The following is a 21,069-nucleotide window of genomic DNA, read 5'->3' as shown; positions in this document are numbered from 1 at the left end:
AAGAAAAGTACATACTCCTAAAGCAAAGAAAGTTCTTTCCTGGTGAAAACATACGGCTTGAGATCACTCAGTCCAATAACATTTGTTAGAAACCCAAGGCAAATATAATTTTTAATTATAAATTAATTATAAATATATATTTTATTTATAATTGTTATATAGAACATACATAATCTCATATATTATATAATATTTTATTTTTATTTATAATTTATAAATAGAAACTAAAATTTTAATTTTTTAAAATAACCATTTATTTTACATATATTTTGACTTTTTTTTTCCCTTGTAGATAATTATGAGCAAGAATTGGTGCCAAAAGTAAGTTGAGACTGTCATCAATTTTGAAATAGGGTAACCTATAACTCCTTTCTCAACACTCTACGGTTATGCTAATTCAGTATTTCCTTGTGGTAACTCTTCTGCTTTCTGATATATGGTTATCAGAATTAAGCTCTTAATGTGGCAGGATCTAAGTTATTGTTAGTCTCTCAATTTTGGCCCATGCTTTGACCAGTGGGAATCTCAAACAATACTTCATAGACCACCAGCCTATAAAATTACCAAAAAGTAACAGAGCAATATTTCTCTGATTCAGTAGCCTCCTACAGAATTCAGGTAACTCAGACCCTAAGTCCTCTCTCCCAAGGAGAGAAATCCCTCTCTCAGCAAGGAGAAAAACCCCTGGAAGAAGTCTTCCTCCTCACTTCCATGTCTCTCCTCGCTCCTGGGTATGCAATCTTTCTCAATGTATCTGAGAAACAAGATGCTTCTAATGCCCATTAAATCCCAGCTCGCTGAGGATGCCTGCTTGGTGCCAAAACAACTGCTCGGGACTGCTTTGACATGTGCTTTTCTTGTCCATGTCAAATCTCAAAGCAGCATTGTTGTGTGTCCTGTTATTTTTTTATTTTTTATTTTTTGTTTTCTTGGTCACACCATGGGGCTTGTGGACTCTTAGTTCTCTGACCAGGGGTCAAACCCAGGGCCCTGGCAGTGACAGCGATGAGTCCTAACCACTGGACTGCCAGGGAATTCCTTCCTGTTAATTTTAAATGGAAGCTCTTACGACACACACCTTAACTTATTCCTCTCTCTAGTACAGTTCCCTCTTAACACTTGTCCAAAGACAACTGGGCCAGAAGCCTGAAGATTATCACATCTGGGTGCAACCATGTGCATTCTCTACCCCACTCCCACCTAGGTTATAATTTGTGGAGCATAATGTCATAAAGGGAAGAGCGTATAGAGAGAATGCTCCAAAAATCTGCAGAAGGGTCCACTCAAATCTTTGACTGAATTCTCATCTATCCATGAATGTACTGAAACTCTATAAGGCTGATTAAGAACCTCCAGAAAACAGAAGACTGAACAATTACCAAAGCTCACACAAGGCTGGGAATAGTTCATATTACCAGGGTTCAGAGGCTTTTCAACACATAGGTCATTGGGTAGAGTCTATAGAAGGGTATTGCCTTAGCAAATTAGCCCCTAAAAGGCTATTCTGAACCTACCCTAACAAATTTTAAAATCAACCCTTGCAAGAATCCGATTAATCCCAAGCAACTAAACTGTGTACCACAACAAAGCCCAATATTCCTTAAGAGAATACAATACAACTCAACACCTAAAAAGTAAAATTACAATGTCTAGCATCCAATCAAAAATTGCTAAGCATTCGGGGGCTTCCCTGGTGGTGCAGTGGTTGAGAGTCTGCCTGCCAATGCAGGGGATACGGGTTCGAGCCCTGGTCTGGGAAGATACCACATGCCGCGGAGCAACTGGGCCCGTGAGCCACAATTACTGAGCCTGCGCGCCTGGAGCCTGTGCTCCGCAACAAGAGAGGCCACAATAGTGAGAGGCCCGCACACCACGAAGAAGAGTGGCCCCCACTTGCCACAGCTAGAGAAAGCCCTCGCACAGAAACGAAGACCCAACACAGCCATAAATAAATAAATAAATAAATTTAATACTTGCTACTTTAACTAGCTCCTCTGACATCTCTCTGTATTCACTATTTTAAAAAAAAATTGCTAAGCATTCAAAGAAGTAGAAATATATAACCCATAACAAAAAAAAGATAATCAATAGAAACAGATGCATAAATGACAAAGATAATGGAACTAGCAAGCATGAGCATAAAGAGGAAAGAAATAAAAGATATTAAAAAAAGACACAAATGGAACTTCTAGAAATGAAATGTATAATATCTTAAATGAAAAATATTCTGAGTGGGATTAACAGCAGGTTAGACAATGAAAAAGGAAAAATAAGTAAATTTGAAGACCTGGAAACAGAAAACTATCCAAAATGAAACACAAAGAGAACAGGGACTGAAAATAAATTGAGCATCAGTGAACTGTGGGAGAGTATCAAATGATCTAACATACATCTTAATTATAGTCCCAGAGATGAGAAAGTAAGTCTTAAAGAAATAATGGTTGAATATTTTTCAAGTTTGATGAAAACTATAGACCCTCAGTTCTAAGAATAAGGATCAATGAACCGCAAGCAGAGTCAACCTAAACAAAATCACACCAGGGAATTCCCTGGCTGTCCAGTGGTTAGGACTCCGCACTTCCACTGCAGGGGGCACAGGTTCACAGGTCAGGGAACTAAGATCCCGCATGCCATGTGGCGCAGTCAAAAAAAATACATAAATAAAATCACACCAAGGAACATCGTAACCCGATTGCTAAAACCCAACAATAAAGAGAAACATTTAAAAGCAACTAGAGGAAAATGAAAGTACAGCTGACCCTTGAATAATGCAGGGATTAGGGGCAGCAACCCCCCACATAGTCAAAAAATCCATGTATAATTTTACAGTCGACCCTCCATATCATCAGTTCCACATCCACAGATTCAACCAACTGTGGATTGTGTAGTACTGTGGTACTTATTTATTGAAAAAAAAAATCCATCTACAATTAGGCCCATACAGTTCAAACCCATGTTGTTCAAGAGGATGTAGAAAGGAACAAAAATAAGAATGATAACAGAATTCTCATCTGCAGCTGTACAAGCTGAAAAACAGTAAAGCAACATTTTTCAAGTGCTGAAAAATCTTTTTAAACAAGCAGTTAAGGAGGAGCTTCAAGATGGCGGAAGAGTAAGACGTGGAGATCATCTTCCTCCCCACAAATACATCAGAAATACATCTATATGTGGAACAACTACAGAACACCTACTGAACGCTGGCAGAAGACCTCAGACCTCCCAAAAGGCAAGAAACTCCCTACGTACTTGGGTAGGGCAAAAGAAAAAAGAAATAACAGAGACAAAAGAATAGAGACGGGACCTGCACCAGTGGGAGGGAGCTGTGAAGGGGGAAAGGTTTCCACACACTAGGAAGCCCCTTCGCGGGTGGAGACTGCGGGTGGCGGAGGGGGGAAGCTTCGGAGCCACGGAAGAGAGCGCAGCAACAGGGGTGCAAAGGGCAAAGCGGAGAGATTCCTGCACAGAGGATCGGTGCTGACCGGCACTCACCAGCCCGAGAGGCTTGTCTGCTCACCCGCCGGGGCGGGCGGGGGCTGGGAGCTGAGGCTCGGGCTTCGGTCGGATCGCAGGGAGAGGACTGGGGTTGGCTGTGTGAACACAGCCTGAAGGGGCTAGTGTGTCACAGCTAGCCAGGAAGGAGTCCGGGAAAAGGTCTGGAGCTGCCCAAGAGGCAAGAGACTTTTTCTTGCCTCTTTGTTTCCTGGTGCGCGAGGAGAGGGGATTAAGAGCGCCGCTTAAAGGAGCTCCAGAGACGGACGTGAGCCGTGGTTATCAGCGCAGACCCCAGAGACGGGTATGAGATGCTAAGGCTGCTGCTGCCACCACCAAGAAGCCTGTGAGCAAACACAGGTCACTATCCACACCGCCCCTCCCGGAAGCCTGTGCAGCCCGCCACTGCCAGGGACCCGTGATCCAGGGACAACTTCCCCGGGAGAACACACGACACACCTGAGGCTTGTACAAAGTCACACCGGCCTCTGCCGCCGCAGGCTGACTCCCCATCCATAACCCCTCCCTCCCCCCGGCCTCAGTGAGACAGAGCCCCCGAATCAGCTGCTCCTTTAACCCCGTCCTGTCTGAGCGAAGAACAGACGCCCTCAGGTGACCTACATGCAAAGGCGCGGCCAAATCCAAAGCTGAACCCCAGGAGCTGTGCGAACAGAGAAGAGAAAGGGAAGTCTCTCCCAGCAGCCTCAGGAGCAGCGGATTAAATCTCCACAATCAACTTGATGTACCCTGCATCTGTGGAATACCTGAATAAACAACGAATCATCCCAAATTGAGGAGGTGGACTTTGGGAGCAAGATATATATATATATATATTTTTCCCTTTTTCTCTTTTTGTGAGTGTGTATATGTATGCTTCTGTGTGTGATTTTGTCTGTATAGCTTTGCTTTTACCATTTGTCCTAGCGTTCTGTCTGTCCGTTTCTTTTTTTTTTAATATCTTTTAAAAAAATTTTTCTTAATAATTATTTTTCATTTTTTATTTTAATAACGTTAATTTATTTTATCTTCTTCTTTCTTTCTTTCTTTCTTTCTTCTTTTCTTCCTTTCTTTCCTTCCTTCCTTCCTTCTTTCTTTCTTTCTTACTTTCTTTTCTCCCTTTTATTCTGAGCCGTGTAAATGACAGGCTCTTGATGCTCCAGCCAGGTGTCACGGCTGTGCCTCTGAGGTGGGAGAGCCAAGTTCAGGACACTGGTCCACAAGAGACTGGTCCACTGGTCCAAAGACCTCCCAGCTCCACGTAGTGTCAAACAGCAAAAATCTCCCAGAGATCTCCATCTCAACGCCAAGACCCAGCTCCACTCAACGACCAGCAAGCTACAGTGCAGGACACCCTATGCGAAACAACTAGCAAGACAGGAAGAAAAACCCCATCCATTTGCAGAGAGGCTGCCTAAAATCATAAGAAGGCCACAGACACCTCAAAACACACCACCAGGCGTGGACCTGCCCACCAGAAAGACAAGATCCAGCCTCATCCACCAAAACACAGGCACTAGTCCCATCCACCAGGAAGCCTACACAACCCACTGAACCAACCTTAGCCACTGGGGACAGATACCAAAAACAACGGGAACGACGAACCTGCAGCCTGCGAAAAGGAGACCCCCAAACACAGTAAGTTAAGCAAAATGAGAAGAGAGAGAAACAAACAGCAGATGAAGGAGCAAGGCAGAAACCCACCAGACCTAACAAATGAAGAGGAAATAGGCAGTCTACCCCAAAAATAATTCAGAATAATGATAGTAAAGATGATACAAAATCTTGGAAATATAATGGAGAAAATACAACAAACGTTTAACAAGGACCTAGAGGAACTAAAGAGCAAACAAACAGTGATGAATAACACAATAAATGAAATAAAAAATTCTCTAGAAGGGATCAATAGCAGAATAACTGAGGCAGAAGAACGGATAAGTGACCTGGAAGATAAAATAGTGGCAATAACTACTGCAGAGCAGAATAAAGAAAAAAGAATGAAAAGAATTGAGGACAGTCTCAGAGACCTCTGGGACAACATTAAATGCACCAACATACGAATTATAGGGGTCCAAGAAGAACAAGAGAAAAAGAAAGGGTCTGAGAAAATATTTGAAGAGATTATAGTGGAAAACTTCCCTAATATGGTAAAGGAAATAGTCAAGTCCAGGAACACAGAGAGTCCCATACAGGATAAATCCAAGGAGAAACACACCAAAACATATTAATCAAACTATCAAAAATTAAATACAAAGAATAAATACTAAAAGCAGCAAGGGAAAAACAACAAATAACACACAAGGGAATCCCAATAAGGTTAACAGCTGATCTTTCAGCAGAAACTCTGCAAGCCCAAAGGGAATGGCAGGACATATTTAAAGTGATGAGGAGAAAAACCTACAACCAAGATTACTCTACCCAGCAAGGATCTCATTCAGATTTGACAGAGAAATTAAAACCTTTACAGACAAGCAAAAGCTAAGAGAATTCAGCACCACTAAACCAGCTTTACAACAAATGCTAAAGGAACTTCTATAGGCAGGAAACACAGAGAGAAGGAAAAGACCTACAATAACAAACCCAAAACAATTAAGAAAATGGTAATAGGAACATACATATTGATAACTACCTTCAATGTAAATGGATTAAATGCTCCAACCAAAAGACATAGACTGGCTGAATGGATACAAAAACAAGACCCATATATATGCTGTCTACAAGAGACACACTTCAGACCTAGGGACACATATAGACTGAAAGTGAGGGGATGGGGAAAGATATTCCATGGAAATGGAAATCAAAAGAAAGTTGGAGTAGCAATTCTCATACCAGACAAAATAGACTTTAAAAAAAAGACTATTACAAGAGACAAAAAGGACAGTACATAATGATCAAGGGATTGATCCAAGAAGAAGATATAACAATTGTAAACATTTATGCACCCAACATAGGAGCACCTCAATACATAAGGCAAATACTAACAGCCATAAAAGGGGAAATCGACAGTAACACAATCATAGTAGGGGACTTTAACACCCCACTTTCACCAATGGACAGATCATCCAAAATGAAAATAAATAAGGAAACACAAGCTTTAAATGATACATTAAACAAGATGTCCTTAATTGATATTTATAGGACACTCCATCCAAAAACAACAGAATACACATTCTTCTCAAGTGCTCATGGAACATTCTCCAGGATAGATCATATCTTGGGTCACAAAGCAAGGCTTGGTAAATTTAAGAAAATTGAAATCGTATCAAGTATCTTTTCCAACCACAACGCTATGAGACTAAATATCAATTACAGGAAAAAAATCTGTAAAAAACACAAACACATGGAGGCTAAACAATACACTACTTAATAACCAAGAGATCACTGAAGAAATCAAAGAGGAAATCAAAAAATACCTAGAGACAAATGACAATGAAAACACTACAACGAAAAACCTATGGGATGCAGCAAAAGCAGTTCTAAGAGGGAAGTTTATAGCAATAAAATCCTACCTTAAGAAATAAGAAACATCTCAAATAAACAACCTAACTTTACACCTAAAGCAATTAGAGAAAGAAGAACAAAAAAACCCCAAAGTTAGCAGAAGGAAAGAAATCATAAAGATCAGATCAGAAATAAATGAAAAAGAAATGAAGGAAACGATAGCAAAGATCAATAAAACTAAAAGCTGGTTCCTGGGGAAGATAAACAAAATTGATAAACCATTAGCCAGACTCATCAAGAAAAAAAGAGAGAAGACTCAAATCAATAGAATTAGAAATGAAAAAGGAGAAGTAACAACTGACACTACAGAAATACAAAGGATCATGAGAGATTACTACAAGCAACTGTATGCCAATAAAATGGACAACCTGGAAGAAATGGACAAATTCTTAGAAATGCACAACCTTCTAAGACTGAACCAGGAAGAAATAGAAAATATGAATAGACAAATCACAAGCACTGAAATAGAGACTGTGATTAAAAATCTTCCAACAAACAAAAGCCCGGGACCCGACGGCTTCACAGGCGAATTCTGTCAAACATTTAGAGAAGAGCTAACACCTATCCTTCTCAAACGCTTCCAAAATATAGCAGAGGGAGGAACACTCCCAAACTCATTCTACGAGGCCACCATCACCCTAATATCAAAACCAGACAAAGATGTCACAAAGAAAGAAAACTACAGGCCAATATCACTGATGAACATAGATGCAAAAATCCTCAACTAAATACTAGCAAACAGAATCCAACAGCACATTAAAGGGATAATACACCATAATCAAGTGGGGTTTATCCCAGGAATGCAAGGATTCTTCAATATATGCAAATAAATCAATGTGATACACCATATTAACAAATTGAAGGAGAAAAACAATATGATCATCTCAATAGATGCAGAGAAAGCTTTTGACAAAATTCAACACTAATTTATGATAAAACACCCTCCAGAAAGTAGGCATAGAGAGAACTTTTCTCAACATAATAAAGGCCATATATGACAAACCCACAGCCAACATCATCCTCAATGGTGAAAAACTCAAACCATTTCCTCTAAGATCAGGAACAAGACAAGGTTGCCCACTCTCACCACTATTATTCAACATAGTTTTGGAAGTTTTAGCCATAGCAATCAGAGAAGAAAAAGAAATAAAAGGAATCCAAATCAGAAAAGAAGAAGTAAAGCTGTCACTGTTTGCAGATGACATGATACTATACAAAGAGAGTCCTAAAGATGCTACCAGAAAACTACTAGAGCTAATCAATGAATTTGGTAAAGTAGCAGGATACAAAATTAATGCACAGAAATTTCTTGCATTCCTATACACTAATGATGAAAAGTCTGAAAGTGAAATTAAGAAAACACTCCCATTTACCATTGCAACAAAAAGAATAAAATACCTAGGAATAAACCTACCTAAGGAGACAAAAGACCTGTATGCAGAAAACTATAAGACACTGATGAGGGGCTTCCCTGGTGGCGCAGTGGTTGAGAGTCTGCCTGCTAATGCAGGGGACACGGGTTCGAGCCCTGGTCTGGGAGGATCCCACATGCCACGGAGCGGCTGGGCCCGTGAGCCACAACTACTGAGCCTGCGCGTCTGGAGCCTGTGCCCTGCAACGGGAGGGGCCGCGATGGTGAAAGGCCCGCGCACCGTGATGAAGAGCGGTCCCCGCACCGCAATGAAGAGTGGCCCCCACTTGCCGTAACCAGAGAAAGCCCTCACACGAACCGAAGACCCAACACAGCCAAAAATAAATAAATAAATAAATAAAGTAGCTATAAAATGTAGCCTTTAAAAAAAAAAAAAAAAGACACTGATGAAAGAAATTAAATATGATACAAACAGCTGGAGAGATATACCATGTTCTTGGACTGGAAGAATCAACATTGTGAAAATGATTCTACTACCCAAAGCAATCTACAGATTCAACGCAATCCCTATCAAACTACCAATGGCATTTTCCACAGAACTAGAACAAAAAATTTCACAATTTGTATGGAAACACAAAAGACCCTGAATAGCCAAAGCAATCTTGAGAAAGAAAAACGGAGTTGGAGGAATCAGGCTCCCTGACTTCAGACTGTACTACAAAGCTACAGTAATGAAGACAGTATGGTACTGGCACAAAAATAGAAACATAGATCAATGGAACAGGATAGAAAGCCCAGAGATAAACCCACACACATATGGTCACCTTATCTTTGATAAAGGAGGCAAGCATATACAGTGGAGAAAAGACAGCCTCTTCAATAAGTGGTGCTGGGAAAACTGGACAGGTACATGTAAAATTATGAAATTAGAACACTCCCTAACACCATACAGAAAAATAAACTCAAAATGGATTAAAGACCTAAATGTAAGGCCAGACACTATCAAACTCTTAGAGGGAAACATAGGCAGAACACTCTATGACATAAATCACAGCAAGATCCTTTTTGACCCACCTCCTAGAGAAATGGAAATAAAAACAAAAATAAACAAATGGGACCTAATTAAACTTAAAAGCTTTTGCACAGCAAAGGAAAGCATAAACAAGACTAAAAGACAACCCTCAGAATGGGAGAAAATATTTTCAAATGAAGCAACTGACAAAGGATTAATCTCCAAGATTTACAAGCAGCTCATGTAGCTCAATATCAAAAAAATAAACAATCCAATCCACAAATGGGCAGAAGACCTAAACAGACATTTCTCCAAAGAAGATATACAGATTGCCAACAAACACATGAAAGAATGCTCAACATCATTAATCATTAGAGAAATGCAAGTCAAAACTACAGTGAGATATCATCTCACTCCAGTCAGAATGGCCATCATCAAAAAAATCTACAAACAATAAATGCTGGAGAGGGTGTGGAGAAAAGGGAACCCTCTTGCACTGTTGGTGGGAATGTAAATGGATACAGCCACTATGGAGAACAGTATGGAGGTTCCTTAAAAAACTAAAGATAGAACTACCATATGACCCAGCAATTCCACTACTGGGCATATACCCTGAGAAAACCATAATTCAAAAAGAGTAATGTACCAAAATGTTCATTGCAGCTCTATTTACAATAGCCAGGACTTGGAAACAACTGATGTGTCCATCAACAGATGTATGGATAAAGAAGATGTGGCACGTATATACAATGGAGTATTACTCAGCCATAAAAAGAAATGAAATTGAGTTATTTGTACGGAGGTGGATGGACCTAGGGTCTGTCATACAGAGTGAAGTAAGTCAGAAAGAGTAAAACAAATACAGTATGCTAACACATATATGTGGAATCTGAAAAAAAAAAAAAAAGGTCATGAAGAACCTAGGGGCAAGACGGGAATAAAGATGCAGACCTACTAGAGAATGGACTTGAGGATACGGGGACGGGGAAGGGTAAGGTGGGACAAAGTGAGAGTTTGGCATGGATATATATACACTACCAAACGTAAAATAGATAGCTAGTGGGAAGCAGCCGCATAGCACAGGGAGATCAGCTCGGTACTTTGTGACCACCTAGATGGGTGGATAGGGAGGGTGGGAGGGTGGGAGATGCAAGATGGAAGAGATATAGGGACATATGTATATGTATAACTGATTCACTTTGTTATAAAGCAGAAACTAACACACCATTGTAAAGCAATTATACTCCAATAAAGATGTTAAAAAAAAAACCAAAAAAAACAGGGACTTCCCTGGTTGTGCAGTGGTTAAGAATCTGCCTGCCAATGCAGGGTACATGGGTTTGAGCCCTGGTCCGGGAAGATCCCACATGCTTACTGGAGCAACAACGCCCGTGAGCCACAACTACTGAAGCCCATGTGCCTAGAGCCCATGCTCTGCAGCAAGAGAAGCCACCACAATGAGAAGCCCGCGCACTGCAATGAAGAGTAGCCCCTGCTCACCACAACTAGAGAAAGCCCACATGCAGCAACAAAGACCCAACGCAGCCAAAAATAAATAAATAAATTTTTTTAAAAACATAAATAATAAAACAATAAAAATAAAATTTTTTTAAAAAGCAGTTAAAATAGAATACTGGACACAAGTGAAGAGAAAATAAGTGAACTGGAAAATGGAGCTAAGAAAATACTGAAGAATGTAGTACATTGATTTATTCATTCAATGACCATTTGAGTGCTAAAATGTTCCAGGCACTGTCCTTTGCAATGGTGATATCTCACAGAGCTAAAGAGAAAAGTCCCTTTTCTGACCTTTTTGAGCTTACACTATAGAGGAGAAGCTATACAAATCAAATAAACAAAAATAAATGTATAAGGTCATGTCAGGTAATAGTAAGTCTTCGACAAAAAATGAAAGAGAGAAGTTAGCTAGAGACTGAAAGTAGATGCCATTTTAGATAGGATTCAGAGAAGTCATTTCTGAGGAGATGACTCTTGAGCAAATACCTAAAGAAAGTGATGATCCATGAGAATGATCCATAAGAATATCTGGAGGAAGATCATTCTAGATGGAGGAAACACCAGTGAAAAGGCCCTAAAACAGGAACCTGATTGGTATGCCAAAGAATATCAAGAAGATGGCTCAGAGAGAGAGATGAAAACTATAAAATAGGGGTTAAGAGACATGGAGGACAGACAGAAACTCTTAAAGAATAAAGAATAAGGATGGAGACAAGTCACCATCCCAAGAAACAATGGCTGAAAATTTTCTAGAAATTATGAAATGTATGAATCATTAGATTGAAGAAATATTATGAATCCCAAGTAAGAGGGAAAAAAAATCCATACCTAGACAAGTTGTAGTGAAATCTTGGAAATATCAAAGACAAAAAAATTCTTGATAACAATTCTTCATGGCAAAACCACTCTTTTCTCACTCCTCGTGTTTCCTGGACTCTCTCCCCAACATTTATGCTTCACTCTGAGAGGAAGTAACTGATACAATTAAAGAAAAGCTTGCCTCCTGTCTCTCTTTATCCTTGACCATGTCTCTCTTTATGAGCATCTTCCTACATGCTCAAAGTGTATATGCTGCCTAGTGGTGAAAGGAACCTGCATCAACAGAGCAGGTGTGAGATGGCCCGCTGTGCAGGCCTGCGATTTACAACCATAGGTTGTTTAAAGGACATCAAGCTCTGACTGCAGCAATCAAAAGAACAAGCATTTAACTTCCCACCCTTCATTACTCATCATAAAGCACTAGTGAGGTTATTACTATACTAGTGTCCTGAAGAAAACTGTGTTCTTTCATTAGTCAAAAGTCGACTAATACAGTCTTAGGACAAGTGAAAAAACAGTGGTTGAGCTACTAAAATAGCACAGCAACTTTAAAATGTCACTTAGATTTCTTCCCAAAGTATGTTTCTTATGTCCTTTAACTATGCTCCTACTTAAAAGTTTTGAACTGCTTAGGAAATGCCTTCCTTGTAGGTGAAATTCACATAAAATTAAATTAACAATTTTAAAGTGAGCAATTCAGCGGCATTTAGTGCATTCACAATGTTATGCAACCTCTATCCTTCTAGTTCCAAAACATTTTCATTATCCCGAAAGAAAACTCCATATCCATTAAGCAGTTGTTTCCCCTCCCACCCCCGCTCCACAGGCCCTGGCAACAGCCAATCTGCATTCTGTCTCTATGGCTTTACTTAGTTTGGACATTTCGTATGAATGGAATCACACAACATGTTGCCTTTTACATCTGCCTTCTTTCACTTAGCCTAATGTTTCCAAGATTCACACACAGTTTAGCATGTATCAGTCCTGCTTTCCTTTTTAAAGCTGAATAGTATGCCACTGTATGTATATCCCACAATTTGTTTATCCATTCATCCATTCATGGACATTCAGGCTGCTACTACCATTTGACTTTTATGAATAGTGATGTTATGAACGTGCAGCTACATCTCTTTGCTTGAGTACCTGTTTTCAGTTCTTTTGAGTATATACCCAGGAGTGAAATTGCCAGGTCAAACGATAATTTAATGCTGAATTTTTTGAGGAAGACATTTCTTTTAAACTTTACAATGTTACATTGTATTTTTATCATGATTCTAATTCAGCCATTCAGTTAGCCCATTCAACTTTTTCCCTCTAAAATATTTAGATTTTTTCAAGTATATGTCATTTATTTTGCATGTGTTATTACCTATAAGTATAAATGATACATTAAAGAATTTTGACGTATTTAGATACTCTTAAGCAATTGAAATATATTATCTTCAAATTTCAAAGATATTCCATGATACTATTTTATTGGAAAATTTAACATATTTTTAATAGCTAATGGGCTATTTTATATATTAAAAACTTCTCCCAAGTCTAGCATAATTTAGTCCAAATTCTGAAAAGAGAATTTGTCACATTCATACCTATAAGCCTATAAAACTGTCTAATGATGATTCTGGTGGTTCTTTTATTGTTTGCATTTAAAGTCTATTATTTCATCTCTATCCAACGTAATTGATTGCTAGTTTGCTCAAACTACCATGACTTATAATAAACTAAATATATTCCTGGCAAATTTATTCAACAAAAATATCTCTATCATTCATATTAAATAACATCCATATTGTAATTGTAATTCCAAAGTTAAAAGAAGTATTATATTTTCTAAAGAGATTTTAATGGCCAATTTTCTTTATTCTCTTTATTTCTTTATTCTTTACCTTATTTCCATAAATAAATGTCTAATTTGAAATTACCCTAATTTTAATCTCTGATCATCAGTTCTCTTACAAAATAAAAGATACTACATTCTTGGGCAATCACGATAGTTTATTGTGGTCAGATATTTGTTACCAGCTCTGCCTTTAGCTGGAATAATTCCTCACTTATGGACCATATCATGATTTTCATGTTGCCTAATCTGCCTATAAGAACATAAAAGATATATATCCACCATCTGAGGCATATAGTTTTAAGAAAAGAACATTAAAAAGCTCTGCTTATCTGCCATTCCATTTTCCTAGGGACCACTCAAGAGTCATTACACCATGAGGAAAGCAGCGTTGTATACTAGGTAACACTTAGACCTAAAGTGAGCAAATCATCTCAATGTGATATCATGATTGCTATAACAGACATGTGGCAGGTGCAGGACTTTACAAAGGAGGAGGAAAGCTGTTGAGCCTGCAATTCTCATGCTTTCCCAGAGAAGTAACCCTTCTCATGCTTTGCCCAGAGTTTTACAGGATGCATAAGGCTCAGAGGCCAGAAACATCATGATGGCTTCAGAAAAACATGAATCTCACAGACACAGAAAACAAACTACACTTACCAAAGGGAAAGGGGTGATAAATTAGGAGGCTGGGGTTAACATACACACACTAATATATATAAAATAGACAATCAACAAGGACATAGCACAGGGAACTATACGCAATGTTTTGTAGTAACCTATAATGGAGAAGAATTTGAAGCTGTACACCTGAAACCTATAAGGGAAAAGAATCTGAAAAAGATTCACTGTGCTGTACACCTGAAATTAACAAGACATTGTAAATCAGCTATATTTCAATTAAAAAAAATACTAGGCATGCAAAGCGAACATTGTCACTAGTAATAACAAAAAAAAAGAAAAACATGAGTCTCCTAGTACTCCTATTTCCGAAAGTGTGAAGGACATTAACTGGAAGAAGTGAAAGAGGCCAGACCATACACGGCCTCACAGGCCATGCTAAGAAACTTGAATTTAATTCTGTAGGTAATAGGAGCTCCTAAAAGGTTTTCATAAAGGAGGCTGGTCAGGAGCTCTTTGCTTAATCCAGGCAAGAAATGAAAGAATTTGATCAAATAGCAATGACAAAGGAAAAAATGGAATTTATGCATAAGTAGGGTATAAAATGGACAAATCTTGGTGTCTGGTTAGAAGATTGAGCTAAGATGTGACAGGGTTAGGGAGAGAGAAGTGGAGCGTGATTCCCAGGAGGAACCTGCGTAGAGTTGAAGCCAGTCCATCCTCTGCCATGAAAGTGGACCTCAGTGTCCACACTTCTCGAAGGAGGGGTGAGACAAGGGACGGCCCCTTCCAGGAAAAACATGCTGCAGCTGACATTGTGGACCTAGCCTTTCTGGGGACAGAGAAAGACAGCTCCAGTATGCAGGAGGCTGGAGGGACAAAGATCATTCACAAAAAACAAACACACACACACACACACACACACACACACACACACACACACACACACACACACACACACACACACACCAGGCTTGCTACTAAAAGCATTTAATGCTAATAGCCATGAATTCTCAAATGTCCTTAAATTCAGCCTCATCATTCATCCATCTCATGTATAAAAGGAAGCAAACGTAAGTTCTTTAAGAAAGACATCAATTCCTGGGACTTCCATGGTAGCACAGCGGTAAAGAATCCGCCTGCCAATGCAGGGGACATGGGTTCGAACCCTGGTCCAGGAAGATCCCACATGCCTCAGAGGAACTAAGCCCGCGAGCCAAAACTACTGAGCCCCGCGTGCCACAATTATTGAAGCCTGAGTGCCTAGAGCCTGTGCTCCACAACAAAGACAAGCCACTGCTATGAGAAGCCCGTGCACCGCAACAAAGAGTAGCCCCTGCTCACCGCAACTAGAGAAAGCCCGCGCGCAACAAGACCCAACGCAGCCAAAAATAAAATAAATAAATAAATAAATGTATAAATAAATAATTTTTTTTTTTTAAAAAAAGAAAGACATCAATTCCTATGGAACTCAGTATCTACTATTCTGTGCCTGCTTCACTCTTAATGAAAGTCAAATGTGAGTGCTTGATTCTGATAGTCCAGGCATTTGAAATACTGTTCTGCATTGGAAATGAATTATGCCAGCATCTGAAGGACCACATGATGAATAGCATATAAAAGTGCTTGCCACACAGAGTGAAACTTAGTTTTTCTCTTCTTCTGCAAAAGACAAACAAACAAGCAAACAAATCCCCAAGGTTCTTATAAAATGTTACAGGAAGTTTATAGGCTAAGTAGATTTTTGCAAAGCTAATGATTTTTCAAGGTCCTCAACAAGATTAATTTACTTGATCAAAAGAGCAATATTCTCTTCCCTCAGATATTCTCTTTTCCTTCTCCAAAGTCAGAGTTTAAAAATATAATCGCTAGTGTTATCAGACAATAAGCCTCATTCTTCCCATCTCTGAACTACTCCAAAATTATAAGTTACACTCCCTTTTAGGTCACCAGGGTCTCAAAATCTATGGTGTTTTTAATATACAGTTTAATATAATAGTTCCCTCATTGAGCAAATAAATACTAAAGCTTCTACCAAAGGTGATTAACATAAAAACTATAAATAGGAAGCATCGTAATATAATTGTAATAAGATCAGAAATTGCCTCAAACTCCAATAACAATTAACTTAGAATCTTTTTCATACAGGAAATATTATTACAAGTTTTAGTCTGTGGGTCATAGTGCTTCTAAAACAAAAACCTCAAAAACTGTTAGCAAATGGTTCTCAAAATTTTCTGCCTCAACTCCATTCACATGTGCAACCAATTCATTTCTCCCATCATAGGCATTCATTCAAAAAAATACATTGAATTCTTTCTATAAGCAAAGTGCAGCCAGAAGTAAATACCACTGACATGGTCCCTATCCTCATAGAGATTAAAGCCTCCTATAGTAATCAAGTAATATAAATGTAAATAGGAATGGAAAGGAATAAAAAATGACATTAAGATACATGCACCCTAATGTTCACTGCAGCATTATTTGCAATAGCCAAGACATGGAAGCAACCTAAGTGTCCATTGACAGATGACTGGGTAAAGAAGATGTGGTACATATATACAATGGAATATTACTCAGCCATAAAAAAGAATGAAATATTGCCATTTGCAGCAACATGGGTGGACCTAGAGATTATCATCCTAAGTGAAGTAAGTCAGACAGAGAAAGACAAATATATGATATCACTCATATGTGGAATCTAAAAAAATACAAATTAGCTTATTTATAAGACATAAATAGACTCACAGACATAGAAAACAAACTTATGGTTACCAAAGGGGAAAGAGAGGGAGAGAGGGATAAATTGGGAATTTGGGATTAAAATACACACACTACTATATATAAAACAGATAAACAACAAGGATTTACTGTACAGCACAGGGAAATATACTCAGTATTTTATAATAACCCATAGGGAAAAGAATCTGAAAAGGAATGTGTGTGTGTGTGTGTGTGTGTGTGTGTGTGTATAACCAAATCACTGTGCTGTACACCTGAAACTAACACAATATTGTAAATCAATTATACTTCGATTTAAAATTTTTTTAAATAATTTTTTTCAAAGGCATATACAATTTGGTACCTAGGTTTATAAATTATGATATAGGAAAATCCCTAGTTAAAAAATGCCTCAAGGAGATGAAAGTTGGTTTCTCTCTCCCATAATAGTGCCACAAAGTCATCCAGATTCCTTCCATCTTGTTGGCCCATCATTCCTTAGGGAGTTCCTTTTGGCAGCCTAGTCACCATGCATCATGTCTACATTCTAACTTTAAAAAGTAGAAAAAAAAAAATAAAGAAATGGAAAGCAAGCAATTTCCTTTTAAGGGACAGGACCCAGAAGCTGCCTACATCATTGCTCCTCTCATCTTACAGTCCAGAATTTAGGTGCCCAGCCACATCTGTCTGCAAGAGAGTCTGTGAAACATAGTCTCTAGCTGGGCAGTCATGTGCCAAACTCGGGGTTCTTTTATTAAAGAAAAAAGAAGGGGAGGCCAGAGACAGGGGACCCTTCCCAGTCTCTGTCTTACCTAGTCCTTATCTAGCATTAAACAAATGTCAAATGAATAAGGTAATTAGCACTTGTTGTAGAAAATCAGATCACAAGCATATATGGCCTCTCTCATATGAATTAATGAAATGGCTGAGTATTAATTAAAAGGGTTTTTGTTCTTAATTTGTTATTATTTCAAGAAAGTTGGAGATTGGGTCTCATGACACTGTTTATCAACATCTGGGAAATATCCAAACTTGGTTGCTATGGTACCATCTTTATTTGACACATAGTTAAAATCCAATTGAAGTAATCTTTACTAATAGAAGAGAAACTGCTTAAATAAATTTAAACTACCATAAATTCATTCCAAGTAATGATTGTAAGTGGTTCTAAACAAACCAGGCACTTAAGAAGTAAGACAATAGTTAAGAAATAAAAATTAATGAAAGAATAAATATAAATCAGTGCCTTGCTTGAAATATAATTCTTTTCCTATTTCTTCTCATTCACATAGACTTAGTAATCTTTTCTGACAAGCCCCACAAGAAGATATATATGTAAGAAGTATGGATCCAGGGCTTCCCTGGTGGCGCAGTGGTTGAGAATCCGCCTGCCAATGCAGGGGACACGGGTTCGAGCCCTGGTCCGGAAGATCCCACATGCCGCGGAGCAAATGGGCCCGTGAGCCACAACTACTGAGCCTGAGCGTCTGGAGCCTGTGCTCCGCAACAAGAGGCCGCGACAGTGAGAGGCCCGTGCACCGCGATAAAGAGTGGCCCCCGCTTGCTGCAACTAGAGAAAGCCCTCGCACAGAAACGAAGACCCAACACACCCAAAAATTAATTAATTAATTTGAAAAAAAAAATAAGGCTTTAAAAAAAAAAAAAGAAGTATGGATCCATTGGCATTCGCATTTCAAATTACAACTAAGAAAGATGTGAAAACATGATAGAATTAGAAGATCAGATGTCTAGATTCCCCATGATCAGGAACAGAGGAATATCTTTCCCAGCCTTCTGCTGAGCCCCTACCCTGTGTTAGATGCCTACCCTGTGTTAGATGGCGTGCTAGGTGGTGTCACAAGAGTTAGGGGACATAGTTTATGCTGGCAAAATAAGCACAATCAATGGTCAAGAAAGATAAGTACATGGGCTCTTTCATCTCCCATGTAATGGGAGACGTAGTGTAGACTAAGCATATTTTAAGCCTTCTACCACTGTTTCCTCATTGTGTTTACTTGTCCCCGTCCTCCCCCCACCCCTTGTGTAAGTGCTTACCATACTTGTTGTACAAGCTATTTGTTACATTGTATTTAACTTTGTCTTATTTAATTCTTATTGTCAAGGACCTTGAAAATTTTGTCTAAGGAAATTAGCAATGAAGTCACATAATGTTATCTACCCTACTTTGATTTGGGTAGGAAGCATTTATGAAATACTTTATGGCAGGGAAGATGGAATGGTTACGTCCGAGTAATTACAGCCAAGCTGTTCTCTAATCACAAGGTACCTCTGGCTGTTTGGCATAAATCTAATTTCACAAAACATGTCATTCATTATTGCTGGTATAAAAGACTTTTTTTTTTTTTTTAAATTATTTATTTATTTATTTATTTATTTATTTTTGGCTGTGCTGGGTCTTCGGTTCGTGCGAGGGCTTTCTCTAGTTGCGGCAAGTGGGGGCCACTCTTCATCGCGGTGCGGGGACCGCTCTTCATCGCGGTGCGCGGGCCTCTCACTATCGGGGCCCCTCCCGCTGCGGGGCACAGGCTCCAGACGCGCAGGCTCAGCAGCCGTGGCTCACGGGCCCAGCTGCTCCGTGGCATGTGGGATCTTCCCAGACCAGGGCTCGAACCCGTGTCTCCTGCATTAGCAGGCAGATTCTCAACCACTGCGCCACCAGGGAAGCCCCCTAAAAGACTTTTTTAAAAGAATATCTTCTAAAGAACACTGTAGTTATGTAGGAACAGAAGACCAAATTTTATTTCCAATGGTTCAGTTTTTAAATTCAGTATTAGAAATAGATATGAACACCTCTTCTGAGCTCCATAGACGTGAGTAAAACAACGCTGTTCACCCACATCAATCTGGACTGATGGTTTCCTACTTTCCTTTAAAGCATAAACAGCCAGCTCCTGCGACCTTCGCAACTGAGGGGCAATCTCCTCTTGGGAAGGGAGCCCCAGCTCTTACCTCAAGAGTCTTCTTTGAACATTCTTGCTACCACCTTGCTGGCATCAAGCATTGACCACCCTTAATAAACAACAGCATAGAAGGAAAAAATAAAACCCAACCTGAAGCATTTAGCAAGGCTTTAGTAAAGACTCTGGGATAAGAAGGCATTAAAAACAGAATATCACATGAAACTGAATACATACAGCTCCTCAGGACTCTGAGGCTTGGTACCTCCTGTACTTCTATAGAGAAGACGGGGGCCACCGTTCCCTCATTTAACTCCCTCAGCGTCTCCCCACACCTGTTTCTCTCCCCCCCACACACACAGTTTTGTTTTTGTTTTTTGTTTTTTGGCTCCATCACGCGGCATGCGGGATCTTTAGTTCCCTGACCAGGGATCAAACCCTGTGTCCCCTGAAGTGGAAGCCCAGAGTCTTAACCACTGGACCACCAGGGAAGTCCCTCCTCCACACTTTTAAGAGATACAGTTGTTTCACCATGATTCACAAGAGGTTCCTCACTATTGTGTCCAAGATGGATACAAGGAATGATTTTTAAATTAAAATACCATTGGAAGAGATATTTTAACATACAATATGTCAATATTTGTCACTGTTACTGAGATTTGACCCTGAAAATGATGTTATTAAACAGGCACAAAATGTAAGTTGTAATCTCAGAAGAAAGATCATAATTAGGTGTTCGGTGTCCATCACAGAATTAGAATGAAGTCAATCACATACATAACCATAATTAAGGGATGTTACTGATGCCAGGTGGTACCTGCCCCATTTTCTTTCTACATCACATGATTGAGCCTCTCAGGCCAGCTTTTTCTCCCCTATTGTTTCCTAATGGAATTTCAGCATTTTGCCTTGAAACTGTAGGCCATTTCAATTTCTAACAAAAAAAATTTCAAATGATAATAAGAACACATTATTCACTCTTCCTCTGCAGTTACAGAGAAACAGATTTAGTTTTGTGACCTAAAACTGAACTTACAAATGTAATTTCTAACATATAAATCTTGTAAAACATCTGAACTTCGAAGATAATTGCTATGCCCTATAAAAGTAACCTCTAACATCTAAAAAATCTATAATTGTGATTGATTGTTTAAAAAACCTGTTTTCCAGGTGTTAATATTTAAACAAACTCTTCCTTATTTGCCCAGGCATTTCCTAGTTTTAGCACTGAAAAGTCCCACTTCCCAGGAAAACGCTTAGT

General features: G+C 39.1%; 1 long non-coding RNA gene across 1 annotated transcript in view; it reads right to left on the bottom strand.

Moving 5' to 3' along the window:
• The window catches only part of LOC130704735 (uncharacterized), a 209,692-nt gene that overhangs the window by 181,056 nt on the left and 7,567 nt on the right, over positions 1-21,069 (bottom strand). The gene's annotated exons all lie outside the window — the stretch shown is intronic.

Source organism: Balaenoptera acutorostrata, chromosome 14 (assembly GCF_949987535.1).
Source record: "Balaenoptera acutorostrata chromosome 14, mBalAcu1.1, whole genome shotgun sequence".
Classification (NCBI taxonomy): Eukaryota; Metazoa; Chordata; class Mammalia; order Artiodactyla; family Balaenopteridae; genus Balaenoptera; species Balaenoptera acutorostrata.
The sequence above is the reverse complement of the archived record's forward strand: the minus strand, read 5'-3'. Positions and strand labels throughout refer to the sequence as shown.